Source organism: Peromyscus californicus, unplaced genomic scaffold, assembly GCF_007827085.1.
Source record: "Peromyscus californicus insignis strain IS unplaced genomic scaffold, ASM782708v3 Scaffold_3__1_contigs__length_106647218, whole genome shotgun sequence".
In the NCBI taxonomy this organism is placed as follows: Eukaryota; Metazoa; Chordata; class Mammalia; order Rodentia; family Cricetidae; genus Peromyscus; species Peromyscus californicus.
The window spans coordinates 58,925,996-58,953,676 of record NW_026294551.1 but is presented as its reverse complement, the minus strand read 5'-3'; the positions used below and the strand labels follow the sequence as shown (position 1 = coordinate 58,953,676).

Genomic DNA, 27,681 nt, shown 5'->3' with positions numbered 1-27,681 from the left:
AATCCAAGTGGCAGACTTCTTGAGATGTGAATATAAAATTAAATGTTAAAGAGAAACAGGATAATTCTATGCAAATGAGCACTCAATGAACATTCAATGAGCCATCAGTGCAAATAATGGTTATAAGCACAGATTGTTATATTCAGTCAAAAGTGATGGATAATTTGTAAGCTTTAACAATGCTCTGCCTATCAGAACCCACATTCCATATAGAATTAGCTGAAGTTGCATGTTAAAAGGTTCTATTGTAAATGTTCATATCACCCCCCCTTCCAAATTTTCAAACACATTCTTTAGGCATTTGAAATGTTTTCTCTTTTTGAAACTAAAATATGTATATTAATTTCATTCCATGGGACTAATGAGGATTTCAATCACAAATTATGTTATGTAAGGTATTATTCTAACATGACAGAAACTGGTGGTATTTTGGGGACCTGAGCTCTGTGCATGGGTGTATACACATGTGTTTGCTCATAATGCAGGAATTTTCACAAATCAGTTCATCCAGATAGGGAAGATGGAATGGTTTCTATATTTTTGAGGAGTCGGCCATCCAAAGACGACAACTGGGTCCAGAAAGAAGCAGGGAACTCCATGAAGGCCGCAATTTCTCCGGACAGGCAACATCTGGGCAGGAATTCCATGCTAACCAAGTCTTAAGGTTGATTTCAGTGAAGGCAGGGCACCCCTTGGGCACACCAAGGAATCAGAACTCAACACTGTTTGATTCTGTTTTCCATGCATTTCCTAGAGTGTCTTTCAGTTAAGTTGCTGCTCTGGTTTAGACATTCACAGCAGAGTCTGTTCAGATGGAAGTTTACACGCTTTCGCAGTCAGACTGTAGACCTGACATACAGCAGCCGCTGTCTACTCATGTTTCCCTGGGCTTTATAGCTTTTTGTCTATAATGTTATCATTTAACTTGGCTTTAACTATTTCTGAAGCAGTCAACTTGAATTCTTGAAACTTGTGTTGAATATAATAAGACAAATGTGACATAAACGCTCGGAACGTACAGTTTCCTTGACACCCAAGGGAGACTGGTTTCGAGATGCTATGGATATGAGTCCCATATATGGAATGGCACACAGAGTATGGTCCCACCCCACACGCTCTATGTCACCACCAGATTTCTTGCTCCACCCACCACAACGTGAATGCTGTAGAAGTGGCTGCTGCACCATTTGGTTCCACCAGAGCAACAGGGAGGCGCTCGCTGATTCAGCACATGCACAGCCCCTGTAGCCCAACATCTCTGACTTGGAGGCTTAGATTTATGGACCATGCAATAAAAAACAATGAGATGAACTGTAACCAGGAGAGTTCAAAGCACGTCGAGAATGACACGTTGGAGAGAGCACACTCCAGACAGCTGCACGGGTCTCCCAGGGTCTAGTCCTGGGCCTGAGATGCTCCAGATTTGTGTGGCCACAGGATCAGTCACTGTGTTGGGAAGTGAGGTGAAGTGACTGGTCCCGAGAGCTTATGTGACCTGAACTGGACCAGCAGAGATGCTTTCCCTGGGACAGTACCAGGCAGTGAGTGCCCAGGGAAACAGGACCGGCTCCTTTCCACTGCCAGTGGCCACAGAATGACAGGCAGGAAGAATAAAATGAGAGGAGAGACCAATGTGGATTCCAGGGAGCAGTGATCTGCAAGGCCCTCACCTCTCCCTTCTCCAGTTTAACTGAAAGCTTCATGTGTCTGCACTCCGGTGTCCTGGGAGCATGAGGAAGGAGAATTCCAAACATTGGAGCAATGGCTGCCTTACTTTCCTCTCAGCAAACAACTTACCTTCTGTCTACGTTAAATTCTCAGAAGGTTTTCCTTCTCAGTCTGTGCCCCCGCAATTCCCCAACCCCAGTAGAAATCCACCAATTGCTTGGTCATTTTTCATTTTGAACTTTTCCTTTTGTCTTCAAGCTCATGTGCTTCCTTGTCACACCCCTCGGCCACAGGCTCCCTGACCTCCAGCAACCCCAAGATTAGCTGTAGTGCTCACACTCCTGGAGTGAACAGCAGGAGAAACAAAAGTCAGCCTAGCCGAGAGGACAGGGGCCTTGCTGGCTCTTGCACCTTGTGTAAGTTGCTCACAGGAATGGCAGATTGACCTTCAGATGATGTCAGCCATCACTGTTCTGGCTCAAGTCTGCTTTGTTGAGTCCTGCATGTAGACTCAGTCTAGGAAGCAGGAAGTAGGCGCCAGTGCTCTCTGCCTCCCATCTCAGTATCTCAAACAGGAAGTGGAGTCCCTGCTCATCTCAAGACAAAGGTTCAGAACCAACAGGCCCTAGGAACTATCCTCCAAGCACAGGGAGGGTGCTAATGGAGACAAAGTGACTTCTGCTCCCACTCAAACCACAAGTGCTAATTTCTATACAGTAAGGAAAAAGTCCAAAGCGCTAGGCAGAGAGGTACCTTAAAGCTATTTACAATATACTGTAAAGCTAATAACCAAATCATTTGGTTTTGTGTGCACTATACCTACAAAATCTCTTGCCTCCAGGAGGAAGCATCTGATGTAATTTAAGCATCTGATGGGTTTCAGTACATTTCTAAGAATGTTTATGCTGTAATCCGTTTGGGGGTCAACAGGTCTAGAGCAGTAAAGACACCATTTCATCTTCTTGCAGTTGCACAATGATAACTATTAGAAGTCGATAGTGATGTTCGTGCGCTTCTATTACACCATGGTTTCACATTAGTGCCGAACTTCTGTTAATCTACACAGTTGATGCTCAGAGACAAAATACACTTACTAACTAAACTTTCTCACAGACAACACATCCTATGGTATTCCTGAACCTTGTGAGTAGAAATCACATAGACACAGAATAAGACAGAAATACAGCTTGGTCCAACTGATAAAGCATTTGGCTACAATTACCTATTTGGCTATGATTAATAATATCCTACACGTAAGAGAGACCTTTATTCTGGAGGTGTTTGTAAGCCTGACTAGGGAACGTATCCAGCTAGAGAAGAGAACACCTCTTCTCCCCTGCACTAACATTCCTCCGAAGGGCCACAGAAGAACAGAGCCTGGAGCCCGCTGGAGTTCAGAGCTTGTTTCTCCATCCATCTTCTCAAAAGCTGTCAATGTGTGTTTGTCATTCCAGCTAGCTCACAGCTTTTTACAGCCCAAGATAATATCTCCATCAATCTTGGACCAGATTAAAAGGGATGTTAAAAAAAAAAAAGTTCAGGGAGGGGCACCTTGCCCAGCAGGACCCACATACCATTTCTTCTTACAAGCCAGTTAAGATGCCCAGTCAGCCCTCACTCTTCCCTTGTTACCAATGTCCTACTGGTCTACCTCCAGTAAGCAAACTAAGATTCATTCCCATTGAGTTTTTTTTTCCTCCCACCAGGAATTTGAAATAGCAAATGTGAGCAATCTGGCATTTATTGAAAGTGGCTTTCACGCAAATGGTCACTGGGCAGTGTTCTGGGAACAGGTCATATGGGTCATCTCTCATGAAAGCTTCATCTTCGAAATAAATAAACAAATAAATAAATAAATAAAAAGGTGCAAAAGGTAACCCGGCCCATATTAAAGGCCAAGTACTGTGTCCCAGAGTAAAAGCAGCAGCGAGACAGCCCAGCCCATGCCTAGCTCCCAGAGCCTCTGCTATAAAGTGACCTTTTGTTCCTGCCAGGGGGAATCTCAATTTGTAAACACTGCTTTCAGACAAAAGATGGAAAGAAATGGAAATATTTATAATACCTGTCTCTGAGTAGTGAGAGAGGATGATTTATTACTCTTATCTTTTCTATTTTGCAGTGTCTATAAAGACCATGCATTTTCTATTTCGGGAAAAGAAAGGTAACTGAAAATAAACCCAGGCCAGGTGTGGTGGTGCACATCTTTAATTCCAGCCTTGCAGGGTATCAGGGAGACAGCAAGTTAGACCTACCCTGACTGCATGACCAAACCCTGTCTTAAAACTCAAACCAAACATTCCTACCTAACTGATCCGGCACCTAGACAGCTCCTCTCTAGGTTAACCAAATAAAATAATTACTAAGCTCATCTAATACAAAACCAGCATGAAGGGAAACCTAGTGAGTCATAGCCTGTTCTTCCCTCCGAGTCACATAAGACCAAACTGGTCTCAACTAAGTCAAATACAGTCACCATCCCATCCCCAGGGTGCTGCATGAGCTCAGCCCTCCTAGACACTCGCCTGCCACCACTCTCTCCCCAACTCTGCCCCCTTTCAGGACTCCTGCTTCCCTTTGTTATGCAGGCAGCAGTCAGCGATCTTTCTAGAAGCAAAGCTGGACATGTTGTTTTCCAGCATAAAACCCTCTGTCCTGTCCACCACCCAGGGAGTGAAGTGAATACTCCAATGTGGCTGGCCAAGGTCTCACCCATCATCCACATCTCGGGACTCTTGGTTCGTCTCTACCTCCTACCTCCTACGTGGCACTTTCTAAGCAACCCACCAGTTCTTCAAAGGCATGCCACACTTTCAGCAGTACACACACCATGTCCCTGCCGGTGGGGACTGCTTACCTACTGTAGGGCTGGTTAGATTTCCCTAGAGTCCACATTCTGAGCTGTGCCTGTGCAGGAGCACTTCACTGGAAAAAGCTGCCACACGGGGGATGACCATTCTAAGAGCACTTGCCAACGTCCACTGGGTCCTCACTGCTCACTGGCAACAGCATAACCCCTCCATTCAAGTCCGGTGCTCCAGCCTGTAAGGAGGCCTTTCATCACTCCCCAGCCACACTCAGGCACCTGCTGCTTTTCTTCTTCCTCACCTCCAACCTAGTCAGGGCCTTCTCTGTTACCGAGCACTGCCCTCTAACAGGACAAACTCTTTTTCCAACTCTTACCCTACCAGCATGTGTAACCTCCTCTCCGAGGCTGGTGCCCCTGTTGGAGCTGGCACTCCTGTTTCCTACCTTCCAGGAAACTCAGTGCATCAACGATCCTTTCAGCATTTTTAGTCTGTGTCTTTCAGCAATGGATTATTTGCCTACACCTCTAAATGAGCTCAACTGTCCCCAGCCCAACCCCCCCCAAACCCCCGGGCTTCCCTTCCAAAGGCATCATCTACTTCAGCACAAGGTGAACTCTTGAGAGAGGGGGAATGAGTGGAGTTCACATCTCAGCATGTTTCGTCAATGGGGGAGTTCAAGGTTAGTTAAGAGCCTTCTAAAATCTCTAAGAAAGCTCTAAGGAATTTCCATTCAAACAGCTGCCAAAGGCTGTAATTCCTCAAAGTCTATTCTTAAAATAGTCAAGTCCAAAGGCTGTTTTGAAAAGTAAATAAATGCGCCAAAGTCTACTCAAAGTCGGTGGCACCAACAGAGACTGCAAAATAAAACAAAACAAAAAGCCCTCAACTTTAAAAGACTAGAAAAACGATCAATTAGTACTACTCCAGTTGTAATTTAATACAGACATAACACTTGAATAATTAATAAAATCCTTGCAGAGCTCTCTGCAACTGTGACACCACACAGGCATCTTATGCATGGTAATGGGATTAAACAACAGAACAACATTTTGACCCTGAACTGGCTCCCTAAAACACAAAACATTTAGATGTCATCACTAAATGAAGGAAAGCGATCGCATAAGCTGTACAATGAAATCGGCCAGCCTGTGGAGGTTCGAATGCTGCGGTCACACACATCTGGCCACAGTGGGTGCGGTGGGAGGCTAGAGAAATCATTAAGCAACCTGAGAACTCCCAAACAAAGACACTGTAAAATTCTGTACTATAAAGCAAAGGAAACACTTAATCCCCCAGGAGCTGCAGTATGTATTTCAACTGGGTTATCCCTTCCCGTGGAAGGACACGGCGATACACCAAAACCTGAGCAACACTGGATCTCCACCGCGTGCATGTGGCCCAAAGCCAGCTTGCCTCGCTCTCCTGGCACCTGTTGTCTAATCATCTGGGAGAGATTATTCTAGGCAGCAGAAGAGGAGGGGCAGAAGGAGGAAGGGGAGGGGCAGAAGGAGGGAGGAGCTGGAGAGGGAAAATGAAAGTCTTTCTTCTATCAGCAAATACTGTGCTCCACACTGACCTTCTAAAAGGTAATTACATTTGCTTTCTATAAACTGCCCCAAACATTACAGTCTATTTTTGGACCTCAGAGCCCATGAAGCTGTAGAGGGAAATGACCTGGTTATTAGGAGACACCAACATTTTACTATATTCCTCATATGCCTGAGAGGTTGTCCTGGGGCAATCATATCACATTTCAACCTTGACAAAATTTCTCTGCTATCCATTTCTTCCACAATACTGAAATATTCCTTTCCCAACCCCCTAAAAGTATTTTGAAATAACTACAATATATGTTTAAAGAACAAGCAGTTTCAAGAGTGTATTATAAAATGTGTTTCCTTGTGACTCTTAGTGGAAAACTACAATAGTAAACAAAAGCAGCAAATATTCACTTAAAATAGTAAATAAAAATAAAATAATACTTGCATTAAAGGAGAAAAGAAAATATGAGGCTTTTCTGAATGTCTAGGAGGCAGAGGGCAGTCACTGACGGCAATACTCTACAAGGTTTTAACAACCCCCCCTGCCCTGTGTGCTCCCTGAATCTGCCTTTGCAGTTGAGTACATATGAGTGGTGTGCTGGGCCGCCCATGTGTGAGAACGGGGTGGCAGTTCCTACTGAAAGATGTGGGAAAGCTGGAAATTCCTACCATCGGGCAAGATATTTGTCATGCACGATGGATAGGAATGCTGGGTAATTGCCCAGAACCCTCAAAGTTTAAGCACACCATAGCCTTTTTTCTCAGAGGCCACAGAGAATCCTTCGATGAGTGTGAGGTTGTCCTGGAGAGCACCGAGTGTACTGACCACCTCACCGAGAGGCCTGCGCACCGCAGCATGGCCAATCTATCAGGGCAAAGCATGAATCCACACCAAGTATTTCCAAGCCTTGTGCTAACAGTAAATGGTGCAAATGTTTGCTTTGTTTCCAATATGTGGATAAAAACAAAACATTAGGTGTTGCTAGGAAAGATTAAGCCATGATAAGGACCAAAGTTCACAATCAGTTTTTCAATGATTCCTTAACTTTAAATAAGTTTTAACTCAGCTTAACAAAACGGCATATTAGGAATTTATTTCCAAGTTTCTGCTAAACAGCAATTTAACTCTGTAAAACAGACACATATTTTTAAGATTTTTTTTTTATAACTATGAGTGCATTGCCTGTATGTGTAAGTGTACCATGAATAAGTGCCCATGGAGGCCAGAAGAGGGCGTCAGAAACCAGGGAACTGGAGTTACGGATGGCTGTGGGGCTTGGAACTGAACCCAGGTCCTTTGCAAGAGCAGCAAGCACTCAAGTATTGAGTCATCTCTCTATACTCCAGGTAAACATGTTAAATGCCCATAAAGTATGTATGATGGCAGTTTTTATTAGTATGACCCTCTGGAGAGCTTATGTAGGTTGTATTTGGTCATCAAACCCCAATATTAACAGAATCACAATAGGTTTCATATTTCTCTGTTACCTATCTGATACAATTCTTTTTTTTTTTTTTTTTGAGACAGGGTAGCCCTGGCTGTCCTGGAACTCACTCTGTAGACCAGGCTGGCCTCTGCCTCCCAAGTGCTAGAATTAAAGGTGTGTGCCATCACTACCCAGTCTCCCATACAATTCTTAAGATACAAGCAATAGATATGGTGTTCCTTCTTAGGCATCTGTGTAAAATGGGAACCAAATTTCATGACAAATACAAATTAAAGGTAAAAATAAGGTAAGATCTGTGTCATCACTAAATATGGTTTTTATTAATAGATAAATGTCTTTTGAATTATTATTTTAATTTTTGAGAAATGAATTTAGTCCTCTGAAGGGGTGCACCATTTCCGGAGGGACTACAACAGGCAGTGTACAGAGTTGATGGAGCAAGCCTCCATTCTGTCTCCCTGCTCCAAAAATCCATTTATACAGTCCTCAAAGAAAGGCCGTCTAAGACATTAAACTTATTAAACCAGATACTAGATCTTAGCTAAAGGGCCAGGAAGCAATCACTATTTCGAATTTTGAATACTGGGTTTCAGTTAACTGGAAGATGCCCCTTGTCCCAGCTGGAGGTTGAACCTAGAGCCTTGTGCATTCTCTAGATAAACACTCTACCAAAAAGCTATGTGCCCGGTCTGCTTTTAATTTTTATTTTAAGACAGGCTCTCAGAAGTGACTCAGGCTGGTCTTGAAGTTGCCCTGTAGCCCAAGCAGACCTAGAAAGCCGAATCCTCCTGTGTTTCACCTCCCATGTACCTGGGATTACAGGCCCGCACCACCAGGCCCAGCTGGGAAAGATGGTTTTCTAAGATAGCCCTTGCTTCTTTACTTCCTTGTAGTGAGGAAACATTGAAGGAGAGAAGGCTAGATATGAGAAGAAGGTTTATTAAAATAAGAAATGATAAAAAGCTGACCCCAAAGTTACATGTTAAATGATATCTAATACCAAACAATACAGATAAAACATTTTGAAACATATGGAAGTACATTTACATCAAAGACTTTACTTTAGAAACATCACATGAGCTGCAAGGCTTATTCTGATGGAATCTTATACATATATATTTACTTTAAAAAATAATCTTAACGCTTGGAGGCAAAGACAGGAAAATCTCTTTGAGTCTCAGGCCAGGCAGGGCTACATGATGAGAATCTGCCTCATAAACAAAATGAAACAAAAGAAAACTGTAGCCACATTTTATTTATTTCTCTGTGTGCATTTGTGGGCACATGCATGCCATGGTACATGTGTGGCAGTACCACGTGGGTTTCTGAGATCAAACTCAGGTCATCAGGCTTGGTGGAAGGTGTCTTTTACCCATGAAGCCATGTCAAAGACCCTGAAATCCTATACTTAAAAATCTTTCATGTTATATATTGTTTCTCTTCGTGCAGGGTTGAAATTCTCTTCTATTTATTTATTGAAAGTGTATATATGTGGGCATGTGTGTGCCATGCTGCCCAGGTGGCTGTCATAGGATAAGCTCTCTCTACCATGTGGGTCTTGGAGCAAATTCCGGTCATCAGGCTTGGTGACAAGCACCTTTACCAACTGAGCCGTCTCCCTGGACATGAGACAATGGAATTCTAAGTTAAACATGCCAGAATAGAATATTACCAAAAACTATGACAATGATCACAAACTATAAAAGAATGAAATAAATGTAAATAAATAGATGAATTAGATATAATATGGCATATAAGGTGACATTAGAAAATAAATGTCTTATTAGAGAGTAGTCTATGATGCCAAATTCTGTAATAACTACCATGCTAATTCACATTTTAGTGGCTTTTATTCCATAAGGAGAATGAACTAAAATGGTCTCCATTGCTACAAGGAGCAGTCTCTAGATGGAAAATACACATGTCAACTGACATTTAATAATTACTTTTAAACAATCTAATATAAAAGTGTGATCTATGACAGATAATTTTTTTTATTTTTATTTTTTTTTAAATTTTAAACAGTAAAATATTTTCTCTGTGGAAAATAGTATAAATGCTAACATTTCCCAATAAGCCCTTTTAAGCCAAGTGATAGCTGAATTATACATATAAATATTGATTAGATTCTGGGATACAGAAGAAACCTATCTTCATCTGTTCAGAGAGCTATGTTTTACTTAAGTTGTGTAAGTGAGCTTCCTATTCATCTTCCCCTTCACTGTTTGATTTACGGCAGACATTTTTCTATAGGCTAATCCATAATCTAAAAAGATTTTAGCCTCCCCTCCTGAAAGTATGGCCAGCATTTTCTCCCATCAGCTTGATACAGTACACATTCTTATCCTAATAGTGCAATGTTCACTAAAGTTTGCCCAGTGATTGGGTAAAACCAAAACCTATTAGAAGCCACAGTCATCCTAGGGTCTCCCCTGCTAGGCAGCCTCCTTGGATCTGTGGGTTGCAGTCTGATTTGGGACATATAAATTAACACTACAAGTTATAGCTAGTCAGAAAGTCCCAGACAATATTCATGGATAAAAATTTGAATAATATATGACTAGCAGTCTTTAGAGAGACCCTAGTGTAAACAAATGTGATTTTTCAAAATGATGGTTCTAATGAGTAACTATATTTGAGGCATCATTTCCTTTACCATTTATCATCATGGTGTGACATTCACTCGGCCAAAAGTTATTTTTAAAGGAAATTTGCTACTCCATGATATATTGCACAGCATGGTGGCAATTATTAGTAATGTGTTAACTATTTCAAGGAAGAGTGGACTGAAGTGCTCTCGTCACAAAGAAAGGGTAAGTATTTGTGGTGAAGATATGTTAATTAGACCAGTTTGGTCATTTCACAATGTATACATATATAAAAATATCAATTGCACAACGAAATATGCTATTATTAATGTTATTAAAAGTAACATTAAAGTTAAGAAATAAGAAAATTATCACAAGTCCAATGACTGAAAGCTACACAGCAAAGAACTCAGACGTAACAGTGAATTAAACGAAGACACGCACCGAAGATTACTGATTGGAGACAAAACACGTACAGCACTTGGCAGTTAATAATCCAGATTTTGTATTGCTTCCTAACAGGCCAAACAGATTACTATTAAAAATATAAAGTGCTTTAGAATGAACCAAGATTATGGAAATAAGAGTATTACTCAGGAATGAATGGGAAACACACAACTGGAGGAGGGGGGATAATGGGCTCAGCGTGTTGCTAGAGATCCTACTTCTGAAGCTACCCAGGAGGAAAACCCCACCCGGAGGAAGCTGCACAGGGCACAAGGAGGCGCGTGCCAGATAAAAAGCGTCCAGTGCAGCCCCTCTTTGAGCAGGTGAAAACGGGAAGAAACCTTGAGGAACAGGTAACATGTGAGGAAACGACTTAGAACATCAGGAAACTAAAACCAACTGGGGGTGCTTTAATAATGGGAAGACAGCAAACTAACGCTGCATTTACTCAGTGCTGGGTTCAGAGCGGTGGACTGGGGTTTTCTGTTTGTTTTCGAATTTTCCTTTATTATAATGAACTGGAAACAGGCCACAAACAGAATAAACAGCACAGACAGATGTGGCCATGTGCTTCTTAGAAAGGATTTGGAGATGGTTTGGTGTGGAAAGTTTTTTAAAAGTTCAACATTACATTTTTAAAGCCACATTAAATCTAGATTTTTCCAAAACACATTAGAAATTACATTTTCCTCACAAACCCCTTTGAAGGCTAGTGTGAGGAGGGTCTTTACACAGATGGCTACTCGAGCTGACTTGGAGAAGGTGCTCGCGTCTGAAAGTGTCTCTTTACTTTTCAGGGCTGTTCCCGAAGCACTTTCCACAGCTCTGTGCCCTTAACCCTGGCCGCAGCTCTCACGTCTGTGCTGTTCGGAACCTTGGCTCCTACCATCATCATTACTTCTCACTCTTAATTTGTTCAAGTTATGTAGCACAGCAAAACAGATGGACAAACACTGCAGACAAGCAGTTTCTATGTGCTCCCTGCCTTTTCATTTAAATTGTGATGTTCAGGAGTGAAATGTCCAAGTGTTCGGACAAGGCGAGATTGTGTGTGCCTGTCTGTACATCTGTGGGTGTCCGTGTGTGAGGGTGCACATGCACACTTGAGCACAGTACTTAGAGGTCAGACACCATCAGGGGCCATCTACCTCAGTTTGAAACGAGGTCTCTCACGGGCCTGGAACCTGCCATGCAGGCTGAGCTGTGTGCTCGGCAGTCTCAAAAGTGTGCCTGCCTCCACCTCCTCATGCCGGGAGTGCGAATCACACTGCACCCTGCTTTTCTGTCACGTGGGCTCTGCATATCAAACACAAGCACTTTATTGAACCAACTGTCCACCAGTTCCACGATGCAAGTTTTATGTGTTTAATTGCTAAGGAATATTATGTTTGTTTAAACAAAAATGTGGTGAGATTACTTCTTTAATTTTTGAAGATTATGTTTTATTTTTATCTGTGGATATGTGAGTGCCTGAGGCGGCCAGAACAGGATGTCAGATACCCGGAACTGGAGTGACTGGAAGGTGTGAGGCCCGGGGGTGCTGGGAACTGAACTCAGGTTCTCTGGAGGAGCAAGCAATCCTCTCCTATGCTGAGGTTATTTCATTTGAAAGTCTTAAAGGAAAATTTCACTAATAATCAGGGCTGCCAACGTGCCCGCCAAAATCGTTTATTTTAATCAACTTTCCACATATATTCTCAGCTATGGATTATACAACTAAAGAAATAGTTCCTATGAGTCAAGTGGCAAGTTTGTTTTGAACAAATAATGGATTCAAAGTATGAGCTGACCTCATGAGGGTTAAGATGCTAACAGGATACACGTCCACAGCGACATCAAAGCGGTGAGAACTCAGCTCATGGAGTCCTGGAGTAAACATGAGTAAAGCTGGGTAAACTGAGGCACCAGTGGTAGCCTGCTCTGCCTGTACACTGACTAGCTGCAGCAAGGCGCTGGCTCGCACTTTCTTTTTTTTTTTTTTTACAAATAAAGTCCCATTTTTATTTTTTATTATTACAAATAAAGTAATAGGAGTAAGACTTTAACATATAAATGTCATTAATGGGGGCAGAATTTATCATTTAATACATAGTGGCTGAAATTTGTGCATATATGATTTGCACAAAGAGAACAGTTTGCGTTTATCAAAATTTGCCCTAAGAGACAATAGCTAAGATTTGAACTTTAGAGGTAACTTAAAAATTTTTAATGGGAGAACTTTCCATTAGTTTGTCTTTTTTTTTCATTTTTCTTTATTAAGAAATTTTCTACTCACTCTACATGCCACCCACAGATCCCATCTCCTCCCTCCTCCCACTCCCAGCCCTCCCTCCCAAGCCACCCCACATCCCCACAACCCCCAAATCAAGGTCTCCCATGGAGAGTCAGCAGAGCCTGGCACACTGAGCCTAGGCAGGTCCAAGGCCCCTCCCCACTGCACCAAGGCTGTGCAAGGCGTCACACCACAGGCACTGGGCTCCCAAAAGCCTGCCCATGCACCAGGGACAGATCCTGATCCCCCTGTCTGGGTGCTCCCCAAACAGTTGGAGTGGCTCACACTTTCCATCAGAAATCATTTCCTGTGCTACCACCACTCCCTGAGGGCTCACTACCACCCAGGATGAGGAGAAGCTTTGGAGTATTACGTCAGGTAACCCTCACCCCAGCCCTATCTGGCACTACCGTTACTTTACTTTAAAGATGAAGACCCTGGGGCCCAGACAACCTGACCAACTGAGGCCACAGCACTCACATCTGCCCCTCCCAGGCACTTCGGTTCCCAGTTTCTGTTCATCACCGCTCGCTCTGAGCATCAGGAACACCGTGCATCGTGACCCCATGTCGGATTGCACAAGAGAATTCTGGCAACAGTAAAAGGCTCTAAACAGACAACAACCGAAATCAAACACAAGATGAATCTGGTGTCTTCTGGCAGCGTGCGCCCATAGTTTATCAAGTGACTTCATTGAAGACTTATTTCTGAACTGGTAACACAAGTGCTTTGTGCTGCACACCCCAGCTCACTGCACACCCCAGCTTACTGCACACCCCAGCTTGCCACCCAGCACTAATGCAACACCACACCTGCGAATAGCACCTGAGACCCCCCTACTACACAGGATTTTGCTCTTATTGAATCATACTGGTATAGTTACAGGAAACAAACGACTTTTAGCGTTATATTTTCCTAATGGCATTTCTTGGTTTAGTTCTAGGCCAGTGCTTCCTTCTTCTCTACCTCCATCTATCTATTAGCTATCTTACTATTTTAAATTTTCTCTGTTACTTAAAAAATAAAAGCTAGGTGAAACCAATCAATCAGCCCCAACAATCAGAATTCTGTCTGACTGCATGCACGATGGACAGGATTGCTTTTGGTAGCTCTGAACGTCTGGTCCCACTCTCTTTGCTGCTCGGATGCCTTTGACTCTCCTGAATTTCTGGCCATGGGTTTGAAAACGATGTCAGATAAAGCACGCAGGTGTTAGGTTCAAATCCAAAACTTACCATGATTTAAAGATGAAGACTATGAAAGACAGTGTTTTCATATCTGAATGAAAACCTGGGAACAAGATGATGCTCTTTATACATACAATCACATCAGTATTCTGTTCCTTCACAACACAAGGGCAGCAAGCCTCAGGCTCTAGTGACCTGCTCCTCACAGTCTAGCTCTTCAAGGAGACACAACAGCAGGTCCTTCTGCAGCACTCAGTGACCCAGGTGGGTCCCAGGGTGCATTCCCAGACTTCTAAAACAGAGCAACTCAGAGCAGAGGTGGGGGCCTGCACTTTCAGACAGTTGCACTGCAAGGGATTCCTTCTGTATAGCAAAACTGGAGTGCTTTTAATCCGGCCTAAAATAAGTGATCAGTTTGCTAAAGCACTCCTGAATACAACTTCTTATCCAACAGAACAACTCCATTAATATAAAAAATTAAGTTAACTAGCTAAAGTACCGACAGATATCAATTTTATAACATCTATACACAACTGATATAGAAAGAGATTCTAATAAAGTCTGTCAAAAGAACAAACAAAGTAAAAAGCACTCCACTGTGTAATTATACTATTTACCTATTCAGAAACAAACAGCTTTGTAGTATGGATTGTTTTGTATTTATGCCTAATGGCAATGGTAATCTAACTGCATATTTATTAATTTTAAAGATGATTTTTCATGAAGTTATGTACTGCTATCCGATAATCAGAAGGAAATAAAAACATCAAACAAATACAAAAACCAGTGCCATTTGGACAAACTAAAGACCATTTTCAAGATGCAGCAAGTCTTCACCCTGCTGGAGGTATTATCCGAAGGTTCTGGATGACATCATCACTGGGGAACTGTGGACAAAGGGCACATGGGAGCGCCAGTTTTTCTTACAGCTGCACATGACTCTACGATGCTCTCAAATATGTATTTTAATTGAAAATACTGAGGCAATGTAGTATGTCCATATCTAGCTCAAACTCCCAAAGCAGGCTCGTCCCACAAGTTTCACCAACACTGCTGCCCTGTAGCTGTTCTCTTCGGTGGTGTTCTACAGTGCATGCAGTTGTGGAGACCAGGCTCAGTCTCTTCCATGTGCATGTGGGCCTTTCTGGAGGTAAAACCATCAGTGGCCCAAACACAAAGTCAGGCATCTTACAGGCTTGTTTGGGGCTCTGAAACAATCCCTGACAAGGGTGGATGCATTTCATCTTCCAGTATGAACAGCCATTAAAATATCCCAGAACCAGTTAATTTTTTTCAGAAACAAATACTTTCGAGCATAAGTTGCTTACCAAATTTCTTGATAGTTGATTCAGTACAGATAAACCTTGTATCTTTGTCTCTTCATTCTTTAAGAATGCTTTCGCATGCATGTAAGCACATCCTGATGAATATTCCTAAGGACCACATGTATGAAGCAACTAGATAAAGCTTAAATCACTGTATTCTTTAAGACTGATATGGATTTTTAACAATCCCGAAGCATCAGTCTGTTTTTCTTCAGTTAGTCACACTTGCTGAACTCAAAGACATTATGGAATCTCTATCATCAAACAGTTTAGTGAAGAAACTAAAATATTATTTATGAACTAAAAAGAAACTCCCTAGTAACAAAGCAAAAAGCACACAGAATCCACAACTGATTGGCACTGACTGAAAGGGCACCGTGACCACAGGGGCCATTCTGTAAACACGAACTTGGCTTCACAAACTTGGCTTCGCCTGACGGGAAACGTGCTATGCAAAATCGAAGTCCCACAAAGCCTCACTGAGATTATTTTGGAATGAATGAGAAATCTGAATCAAAGACAAGTTTGAAACAAAAGATATTTCCTTAATTTCAGTTATAATAAAAGTCTCTCAATCTACACTTCATAGTGATTTTTTTGACTATTCATAGTGAAGGCAGGATGTAAAGGACCCCGACTTAGCATTTTTTTTTATTAGACAGATACAATTTCACAGTTTTAACCTATCTGATATCAGTGATGGCAGACATTTGAAAGGCTTGATCATCAACTGTGTATCTTGAGTATAACAAGCGCCTTACATCACATATTGAATGCGATTATAATTTTTAATTTGTTAATTCAACAAAATCAGGCATACAAAAATAGATACAAGACCCACACTCAGGGATTACTCTTAAAAGTAAGAAATTGTTCAAGGATTATCGTTTTAATTCAATTTTAAAATAAAAATATTTATTTTTTTCAGAAATAGTCTATGGCTGAACTTCTCATAAGCACTGACAGTCTAAATGTGTGTAATTTGGTTACAGTTGGGACAGAGTACCAGAGAGCCAGGGGGCCTCAAAGCTTCCTTTAGAGAATGGCTGGTGGGAATAGTTAGTTAACAATCCCTGTTTCAATTGAAGTGTGCACTTTTAGAGCACTCTCAACAACTTGAAAACAGGTTGCTCATGGTCTCCACATTTTGTTTTCACAGGATGTACAGAAATTGCTTGTAGCTCAATCTAACTGGATGAGAACACAGATTTCCACACATTACCACATCACTTCTGATAAAGTAAGAAGTGGTTGGTTTAAATACACGTGGTCTATTCTTTAATAACTCTAAGGGGAATTCCAAAGAATTTTATTAAATTAACTAAGCCAAGGGCTGCTACCATTTGTCTTGGGGAACTTCACAAATGCTCCACGCCACACATCGTCTCAAATACACACGCCCCACATGGTGCAACTAACTCATCATGTTACAAAGCTAAACATTTTAACAAGCCCAAATTGACTGAGTTGTATTCTTTCTTTCAGAATTGCATAAATATAAATGAACTAAACTCAAAACAATACACAATGACACAATCCCTTCCACATTATTTGAAAATTAAATTTCTGACAGTAACAATGCATACTTTTTCTTTAGTATTTTATTTTTAAATTGAATATACCAAGCTATGATACAGCTTCAAAATGGACACAGAATAATTAAACAAAGCCAGGAATCCTCTATGGCACAGGCATTCCTCTTGCTATGAAGAGATTCCTCTCTCCCTTTCTACGAACCTACTGCTTAGAAGTTCAACTAATGACTGTATACTACAGAAAATTAGTATTTCGTAAGGACGTTCTAGTGAGAGTCATCTATTTGTAAGACTGAAACGCACGCTTTTATGACTAGGGAAAGATTACAGACAGAAAGTTGAGAGCAGACATTCCTGTGCCGCCACTAGTACAGGTCTCCATCCTCACAGCCCAGAGAGAGCGCAGAGACAGGCAAGAGGGCTTAGACCGAACGGATCATACCTCCAGGCTGCAGGAGCTGAAAGATGCGTTGTTTCACTCCAGACAAAGCTTACTAAAGTAATATACTTGACCATCTCCACATCTTATCTTTCTCCAGAATGTCAAGCGACAACGTCATGGCACCTGGCTTCTGTGCGGATCCCAGGCCCAAGTGACTGCACAGCTGCAGAAAGCTAGAGCTCAAATATCAAAAATTCCTGATATAATAAAACGGTGTAAACTTAAACCACCCATTTCTAATCCAATTACTTTATCTCCTCACCTCATCGACAATGATTTCATGATGTTTGGCTGAAGAATGATGTGGTATTTGGTTTGTGATTAAATTCTATCATGATCTATGGAAATATGATGGGCATTAAAACCCAAACAAAAGCAAATGTAAGTATTTTTAACATAGGCATAAATGATGAAAAGGTCCATTATTTAGGGAAACTTCTCATTAGTTAAAAATGATCTCAGAAACCGCTAGTGTTTGCCCCCACCTTGTGACTTAACCTCCGTGTCTTGCTTTCCGTAGGAAAGTACCCTAGGATGAGGAGATGTCAGTCACGTTCTCTACATAGCTCCTCCAAGAACGACACAGTATGGTGTTTCTCACAGCAACGTAGTTCCACAACACCCCTCGATGTGTGTATCACCACATGGCAACCAGACAAGCTACAGTATGGTTTCTTTTAAGGGGAAGTACCTGCTTTATAACATTTCTGAAATCTGCTTTTTCAATTAGTGCCACCAGGACACAGGGTATAAAGTTTTTGCCCGTTTCTGGCCCATTTTTCATGGTGCACTGTGATTGCCCAGGCCCGCCCATTACATAAAATGCTCCCATCATGCAAAGCCAAGGGCAGAGCAAATCTCACAAGGTCTCACCAACCTCAGTGGAAGGGAAGGGGTGGCTGGAACCTGCCCTTCCCTATTCCTATAATTCTTGCTGAGGGGTTCTGGCAGACATGGGGGAGATTTCACCATCTCCCTCATTTCCCTAGAGAGAAATCAGGAGGCTGTGGCTCCTCGACCCTTAAGAATTCAGCCTGAGAATAGAAGGCCCAAGCGAACCCTGGGGCTTCTGGGCTTTGCCTAATTTGTTTTGTTGACTCTAGAAAGATAATTCCTGTCCCTTAAAATGGTTACACAGACAAAGGTATGTTGGAAATCAGCATATGCTAAGTGCTCAGTGAGCACTTCCCTGGTGCATTGTGTATAGGGGAGTGCATTCGGTCATGGGGGGGTGTCAAAGAGGATATTGGGTACCCTGATCTCTGCAATCTCGGATTCCCTTGGTCCCATCACTATACTCGAAGCTCCCCCATTTTGGTTAGGTTGGCTGAATCAGCAAGCTCCTGGGTTCCACCTGTTTCCACCCCTTAATGCTGAGGTCATTGGCACGTTAGCCATGCAGGATCTTGTTTTTTACAAGGGTGCTGAGATCTGAACTCAGACTATCAGACTTGTGCAGGAAGCTCCCTTACTCACCCAGTCATTTCCCCTGGCCGCTGCAATCTATTTTTATAAAGCATCGTAAGTCTTTTCGCAGAATTATTAAGGAGTTAGTTGAACTGTTACTTCACAACTTCCTTAATGAAAACACACACATGAATCTGAATGATCTTCACTAGTGAGATGGATAAGCTTAAGCTACTGTTTGTATCTGGGTATTTCATCTCATGCTGCTTTTACATTTTCTTCTGCATTAAGACTTGAGTGCACAGAACTTTCTGAGTGGGGCATTAAATACCTCTTTTACAACAGGTAAAAGGATCCACTTTATGCTATATAATAAAAAAGAACAGTTTTCTTTGCTTTTTAAAGTTATATACTATTTTTTGATAGCAAAACCAGGAAACACAGGAAAAATAAATAGAAGCCTTATTACTGAAATTCACACGTTTTTGATGTAAAACAACAAACAAAACACTTAAATGTGATCTTTCAAATTGTAATGTAAAAGTAACAGATAGTAGGAACAATCCAAAATATTGAATCCTCAAATAAAAACAAAGCAAGCTGGGTGTGGTGATGCACACTCTTAATCCTAGCACTCAGGAGGCAAAGACAGGTAGCTAGCTCTCAGTGCATTGGGCTTTGAGCCCAGCCTGGCCACAGTGAGTTCCAGGACAGTCCCGGCTACAAAGTGAGAACTGTTCTCAAACCACCACCAGCAGCACAAAAAAACATAAAAGAAAACAGAACAAAGCTCAAATACTTGGCCAAGGCTGATGGCCTGGCTAGGGGACACTGGAGGTCTCAGTGGCCAGGAGGAGACAGAAGGGGACTGGGGCAGCAACTACTTTCTACATACCCACTTTTCATCTGCAGGACTCCAACTCCAACCTGCACACAGGCTCACTGGCTTGTGTCCCTGACTGGAACATTGCAGTATATCCAAGCTCTCCGTGTTCCTCATAGATGATACACTTTAAATACCCCAAATGGCCTTCTGTGCCAGTGGTATCTTTTACACATCAGTTCCCAAGTAAAACTCTGGGCATTACAATGTGGTTTTGTACTTCCTTACAGCTGAATTCAGTAGCACTATATATATCATCTTGTTCTTAACAACAGGATTAATAAAATTAAATACTTCATTGAGGTCTCTCTCAAATTTACAAGAGTAGAAAATGGAGATGTAAAAGTGTAAGTATTATTTACCAGAAACACTGCTAAGGAAAACCTGTGCTCGGAACAACTCCTTAGCTTTCATTTCATCTGTCAGGTTAAGCTGGGACAAGGTAGGAAGCTTGACTGTGAAGGACATACTCAAAATTTTTAGACAGGAAACTCCAGAAGTGGATCACTGAGAAACTTAGAAACGCTGTTTTCATGGTCATTTCAAGCTGGGCGGACTCCTCAGAGCCCCTCTTACCATACTTAAGTGGAGCCATACTTAAGTGGGAGGAGAGGGGAGGACAAAGAGAGCTCACCAGAGACACCCAGGATCGAAGAGCATAACCAGCTCCTTCCCTGGAGCTAGATTTAATCTATGTGCACTGGTGTGAGGGTGTCGGGTCCCCTGGAACTGGAGTTACAGACAGGTGGGAGCTGCCATGTGGTTGCTGGGAGTTGAACACGGGTCTCCCGGAAGAGCAGCCGGTGCTCTTAACCTGCTGGGTTTCTTAATGCGTGGCTGCAGTGCTATCCCCACAGGCTGGCGCCCATGCCGAAGGAGGAGAAACAAACTTGCTTCTGATTCTTCATTGAGTACAGAGCACACCGCCAAGCACACACACGCTTGCTGCTGCAGACTCTGCTTAGGCTGGCTTTTCCACAGGCCTGCTTTTCGGTAGGGAGGCCTGCACCTTCCTACCTTGCGGTAAGGAGCACGCAGCTTAGAGCGCTTCCAGAAGATGCTGAAAATGATGGTGGCAAGTTTTCTCTGGGGGTTTGGAAGCAAGTGTGCGCACGAGAGGTGGAGGAGCTGTTCGTCCATGAGCCCAAGTACAAGAGCGCACTGGAAAGCAAACACTGCAACCGGCAGGAGCGTGAGGACTGCCTGCCTACAATGCTCATTATATACGGAGGCAGCTCAGACACACACCTTGAAATATAGAGTGTTATTTAGGCAGAGAGAGGAAACTTCACTGTGAGATTTAAATACCATAGTAGTATCTGAAAACCAAAAAGGAATACCTTTTTTTTTAAAATAAATAATACAAAATGAGTGTTTAAAAAAATAAACAGAAATACAGGTTTAGAACTCTATCTTGAGACATGTCCTCTTTGGAGGTGAGCACTTCTGTTTGGGTCTAGCCTGTAAGGTGATGAGTTCATTGATGATAAACCTAATTGTCCCTCTCAAAGCACCCTGCTGCTTTCCCCAGTATTCTTTTTATCTAATTATCTGAATATTTAGGGTGAAAGCATTTTTACAAGGATTCATACATGCAAATCACACAGTAACATCCTTATTCTTTGTACACACTTACTACAGTAATGCTGGATAATCCACACTCTAAACCATTAAATTCTAATAGATGTTATGACCAAATGAATATGCAAGCATAAGAAGCTTCTTTCCAGAAATGTAAAGGAATAGGAAGAACACAGTCATAGCGTAATGAAATAAGACAGCTATCTGATAGTATTTGAAACTAATTATTGCAGGGAGACCCTTTTGTGACATAAACTTCATTTCCAACATTCAAAAAAAAGTTTTAATTTCATAAACGTAAGAAAAATAAAAACATATCACAGCTGAAGATGAAAATACTCAAAACTGCATCATTAAAATGTAGATCAAATAACGTAGTTCTATAATCCATTCACATTTTAAGTCTATTTCTTTAATTAAGAATTCAGTTCAGTGAAACCTGTGGGTTAAACTATTAGAGGTAACAAAAAGTAAAATTAAACATAAAGTGTCAATTCAATAAAAAGAAAAATCAGATTCATAAGCAGCATCTACAACAAATCTCAGGTCTTGACTTGTGTGTGTGTGTGTGTGTGCCTTCGAAGTTCCATGCTGTAACTTAAAAGCCACCCCCTCTCTCTTAGAAAGATTCAAATTACTACTAAAAATACAACTCTCGGAAAACAATTAAACACACACTTGCACAGGTAGTTAGACAGACACACTTTGATGTGGCCAGGTTACTGTTTTAGTACTTGAGGGCAAAGTAATAACTCTTCAGTAGTGCACAGTTATTAAGCAGACATCTAAGTGTGCAGAAACAGTACCTTTTACTTTTAAATGTAGAAAGACAGTAACAAAATTAATATTGTAATTGGAAACAAAAAGCAAGTAGACAAACTGTCACGGTAACACATTTACATTAACACATGTAATACTCCTGTGATGAAAATCAGCAGTGTTCAATATTATTCATAGCTCTGATTCACAAATGTGAGTGGAAAATATTTCCACATTTAGATTTTTTCGCATTGACCTTAATAATTCTTATTTTACATCAAATACAGTCCGCTTGCCCCCAGCACATAAACCCACGCAAAGATGGAGGTAAGAACACACTGCATGCTTATGGCCCAGTGTGGCCAACCCCACTGGAACTGCACTCAGTGACAGCCCAGAAGAGACACAGGAAAAAGATTCTTCAAGAAGAATCCAGTCAAATCATTCAATTAAGAAAATGCCCACCCACAGCACAGAGGTTGGCTCAGTAAAGAAAACAGCTTAAGTTTACAAGTTCCTTCATAGCCTACTCCACAATAAACTCTTTAAAGAGCCAAAACTGCCCCCGCCTTTTTAAATTAAACATTTTCTTTCAAAATTTAAGTTCAAAGATTAAACATAACGCGTAGGTTATTTAGTCCTTTGTCCAGAATTCATGATTTCATTTTACAAAGAAACACAAATTACAGTTATTCACAGCCTTTTCCTAAAGTTAGAAACACATGTGAGACCAAATCAATTCAGCTTACCATATTTCAGCAATGCTCACACTTATTAATACTGAAAGTATTTCCCCATAATCTTCAAACACTAAAAGAAGATTACACTAGAAATCATCACGGACACTAGTGCTTCAGCAGGGCCTTACGAGAATCCAGTAAAACCCCAACTTTTGACTGGAACATGATCAAATCCTCACTGTCATGGAACACTTGTGCGTGCCCGGTCAGCAGACACCTCCCTAGGCTCCCACCCTCACACCAAGGAGCTCAACAAAAGGCGGTTTTCATAAAAAGAATAAGAAAAGCAGAACTGTGAGCACCGTCACCATGAAACACACACTATTCAATTAAACAGCACAAAATACGCACACACAGAAACACAGGACACTGAACAAAAACCTGAACCCATGTCAAAAAGTATGAAATTTGCAAAAAAAAAAAGGGGGGGGGAGGGAGTTAGTTTTCGGTTGTTAATTAGCTGTGGAAACAGGATGTTTATTAATACTGAATTTATTTTTAAAATACATCTTTGAGACTGAAAAGACGATTACAGAAATCAGAAACTTTTAAAAGTGTTTGAATGCAGTAATTCAAGAGTTTATACTGAACCTTTTATTCAATGGCTTGACTAAAGGAATTTAAATCAGTGAGACCCAAATGGCTTAAGTTTAAATGGATATTGATGGAGAAGTAAACATTTGGGTCCATTTTAAAATAAAGATGAAATGGTAAAGTGCCTTCAAGCTAAACATATTTAAAATAATAAATAGAAAGTAATGAAAGGCGTGTCCTTATACGGAGCTGGGGGAAGTCCCAGCAATGAGTCAACCCAGTGCCCCTTATTAATCTCAATGTGTTGTTAGAAGCATTTTTCTAATTGACCCCGAATTAGCATTTACTATCCCAGAGAGAGTTCTCTGTGGCAAACACTTGAACGGAGGTTGTCTAATGGCTTTGGCTTGCATTAGAGGTGTAAATAGATTCAGTGAGAAGAGTTAGCTGTGGTTGTACAGGCAGCACCGAACCGCCCTGCTCCTCACCCACCACACTAGCAAGGCATGAAGCACTCTCCCCCGACTAATATATTAGGTCCTCTAAAACAATGCATTAATTATGCAGTCCCTGAGAGTCAGACACTGTGCTTAACATGATTAGTGCTGCTGTCTACCCCACTTAAGTCCTGACATGTATTTTAAAACCTGAAAGCGAACTGGATGCTTTCTAGTACCCAGAGCACTAGCTGTGGGCTTCTCGGGGCGCACAATAACCGCGAAGCACACAGGCGCGGATGCCGTGGAGGCGTCTGGCTCCTCGAACTGTCTTCCCTTTGTGATGTCTCTCAAATGTATCCACCTTGTGAAGAGCTGCATTCCATTTTTCACCTCTGAATATGTTCTAAGTTGTACAGTGTGATTTGCAGTAAAAAGCAAAAAAAAAAAAAATTTTTTTTTTGATTGTCAAGATTTTTTCCTCTCGGTTGCAAATGAACCCCTTGTGGAAAGGTTACCTTGGCAAAGCAAGAATTTAATGCTCTAAACACTACTGGAGACCCAAAGTCCATCCTCTTCCGTTACAGGGTTGCAGTCCATTTCTGTTAGTGAGACGACAACACTGTGTACGGGTAAGCTCTTGCTCTACCAGCTGTGGGAGTGGGCCTGCTGCTTTCTGAGCATGTTGAGAACTACAGCCTCCGTGAAGGTTTCCACTGTTGGTGGCTGGATAAAAACATTCCTGCTTCCTTCACCCTTCTGCATTCATCAGTGACAACCTGTGTAAATATATTTAAAGACCAAGTTCGCATTTCATTGTTCACATTTCAGAGGGAAAGCCCAGCCAGCGTCTCATAAATCAATCTGTCACCTGCTTTTACTGGTCATTTTCTAGTGTTTTCAAACCAAAGCGAGACCTGGGAAAGTGATAGGAAGAAGAAAGACTGAAATCACTTCACACAACAGGGACATTTGTTTCCACTATAGCTTATAACTGGCTCAGCATTACATAAGTAAGACCCATCATTTGCCACATTCATACAGTGCTCAAAGGCCAACTCAGCCATGGCCTTCTAATGGGAAAGAACTGCATTCGACAACGAGAAGTCCACAAGGAAAAGCAGACTGTGCCCGAAACCTGAATGGCTCTCCCAACCCTGACCAGCGTGGACCACCAAGGGGGAGAACATGGCAGGCCGCCGCTCCTCCTCCTCCTCATGTAATTCCCACAGGTAATCACCTAACAACCAGGTGTTATGAAATGACTACACCATCCTAATTACCAAGAGGCCCATTAACAAATTACACGGGCACCACCAAGAGCTGAGAAGACAAACACAGGCCAAAGAAGGACAACAGACACACCAGCTCTCCCCACAGCCATTCCGAATGAACGGAGCACGTATGACCCACGCGACGAGTCTTAGGGAATTTAATCTACTATTTGAATTTTATGCCAAAGGAAATTAGAAAAACAAAGAGAAACTTGTATGGAATGTTCTTAGAATGTATCTCTCCTCACGGTAACTATCCCACTGCTCTATCTGTAGTGAAAAGGCAATAATAAAGTACAATGAACTCTAAATGCAAGTCTCTCTAAGGTCCCTGAGAGCAGTGCATGGACTGAGGTCTAAGGGGAACGGATTAAGCAATTTCTTCCTTAGTAAAACCACTGTCAAACCTAATGAGTGGTCACCCTGCAGTATTTGATGCAACCACTAACCTATTTATAGCTGAACGGAGCAGAACACAAGAGTCAGGTATCCTGATTTATTCTTCAGAGACCTGCCATCACCTTGACAGGAGGGAGAAATGGGAAACTAACCACCATGCAATCAACTGTAACTGCTGTACACATCTTATCTCCTCCTAAGGAACAAAAGCAGCCCAGTTTCGCAGCTGGCCACTGCTAAGGCTGAGCAACAAGGAGAGGGGGGTGCTTGATGCTGAGAGGGAAAATGTCTAGGTCTGCACATCATATGGTTTGACTTAGAGCGACTGATTAAAGATATTAAACGACTCGGAGCATAAATTGCATGCACCTGTTGTTCCCATGGTGGTAGCCCTCGCACAGCCCTGTGAGCATGAGAATTCTGCCATGGACAGAAAGCCCTGGCCGACTCCATCTCACGTTGCCCAGCACTGGAGGAGAGTGGATTTATTAATCAATTTCACAGTTTCTTTGGATACACTGTTTACATTAAGACGTGATACCAAATAGACCAGAGAAATAACATTGACATTTTCTAGTCAATGTCTTTCATTATAAGCTGCTTCTCTAATTTTATGATTTGTATACATTTTTTTCCTCAACCAGACAAATTAGTTTCATGTGTTTTCATCATGCTGTAGGCTACTTTATCCATACTGGGAAAATAATCCTAAATTCCCCCTGAAAGTTTTCATTTTCACAGCTCAAATATTAATAGATTGCCTATGTGAGTCTTTGCGACTCTAACGGTCTTAAGAAAATGACCAAATTACTGCTGCTGGGAGATCCTTCCAATGGACTGGGAATAGGCCACTCAAAATCACAAGCTCACCGTGTGCTGAGAGAAAAGCCTCAAGAGCGTGGACAGAGGTCTAGGATGCGGCGCTGAGGCGAAGTGCTGGACGCAGCCTCGGGGGCCTAATCTGGACTTAGAGAAGTCTGGGAAGATCAAAGGCCTGGCACCAAACAGTTCCCTATACAGTGGTCTACAAAGCAAGGCCACCTGTGATCACTGCCACCCCTCCCTGTGCACCCAACCACCACAGCGTTAGGTCCTGTCTGGGCTTGGCTTCTGCTCAGAAGCTTTCTTTGAAGCAGGTGGACTCTTTGCAGGAGTGCCCACAAAGGCAAGCTCTTGGTTCCATGGCTCCAGGTAGAATTTAGTTCCTTTCTGGGAGATGTGTAATTATGAGCAGGTATTAATGTAATGGGATTTCCTGAAGCAACGGATTCGAGCACTGATGTTTGTCAGTGAAGACAGTGAGGTGCATTTAGATAGCAGTGGGCATGCCAAGTGCCAGCAGTCACAGCATCACTCCCCTCGGACAGGTGCTCTCATTTGGCCAAGAGTATCTTTTTCTAGCCCCACGAGTCCCAGCAATAACTGCCACTAATAAAGACTTCAGTCAGACCTTCACGTAGAGCCTCAGATACAGCTAGGCTGAAATCCACTCCCAGAGCATCATGGAACCCGTTGGCAGCCAGAAAGAGGTAAGCGCTGGGGCACAGGTGTACTGTGCGTGGCAGGCCTGGAATCAGGTGGCTAAGACGGGTTGACTTCGAGCTCGGCACTTGGCCAAATGACCTTAAGCAGTTTGTGTACCTCCTCGGAGCATCAATTTCTCACCTGTCAGGTAGGTGATAAGAGCAGGGAGCACACAGTTACTAGGAAGATAAAATCGGATGACAAATGTAAAGTTCTTGGTGACCTCCAGTGAGACCATTATTACTGTTATCACCATTTTTCCTTTGATTCCAATGATTTGCAAAGCGGCAAGTTAGAGTGAGAGCACACAGTGTCATCAAGGCACAGTTCAGGGGGTTAGAGTGAGAGCACACAGTGTCATCAAGGCACAGTTCGGGGGGTTAGAGTGAGAGCACACGGTGTCATCCAGGCACAGTTCGGGGGGTTAAAGTGAGAGCACACAGTGTCATCCAGGCACAGTTCGGGGGGGTTAGAGTGAGAGCACACAGTGTCATCAAGGCACAGTTCGGGGGTGGGGGGGCTTGCTCCTTGCAAGCTGGGCAAAGCAGGAAGTTCAAAGTTTACCTCATTTGAGCAAGAACCAGGAGGTACAAGGACTCAAAGGCAGGGAGACAGAACCTGCGCTCCCTTCCCCTAGCCCTACAGTACTAATCCTAATAGACGCATGGGGACAGAGCACACCGAAGACGCAGACAGATTAGGGAACCCCCCTTACTGAAGAGAATCACTGTAGACTGAGAAACGTCAGCAGCCTCTATTGGGGAAATTCTAGCCAGATGTTAGTCTGCTAATGGTGCATCTACCTGGAAATTATTTTCCCAGTATGGGAAAACAAATTTGTCTAATAGAAAAAAAATTATACAAATCCCAACAGCACATACTT

At 42.3% G+C, this 27,681-nt stretch overlaps 1 protein-coding gene and 1 pseudogene across 1 annotated transcript in view; both read right to left on the bottom strand.

Annotated features, from left to right (window-relative positions):
* LOC128121902 (protoheme IX farnesyltransferase, mitochondrial) overlaps nucleotides 1-27,681 on the bottom strand; it is a 119,386-nt gene that overhangs the window by 35,433 nt on the left and 56,272 nt on the right. The gene's annotated exons all lie outside the window — the stretch shown is intronic.
* LOC128123603 (uncharacterized) lies at nucleotides 7,847-8,025 on the bottom strand (annotated as a pseudogene).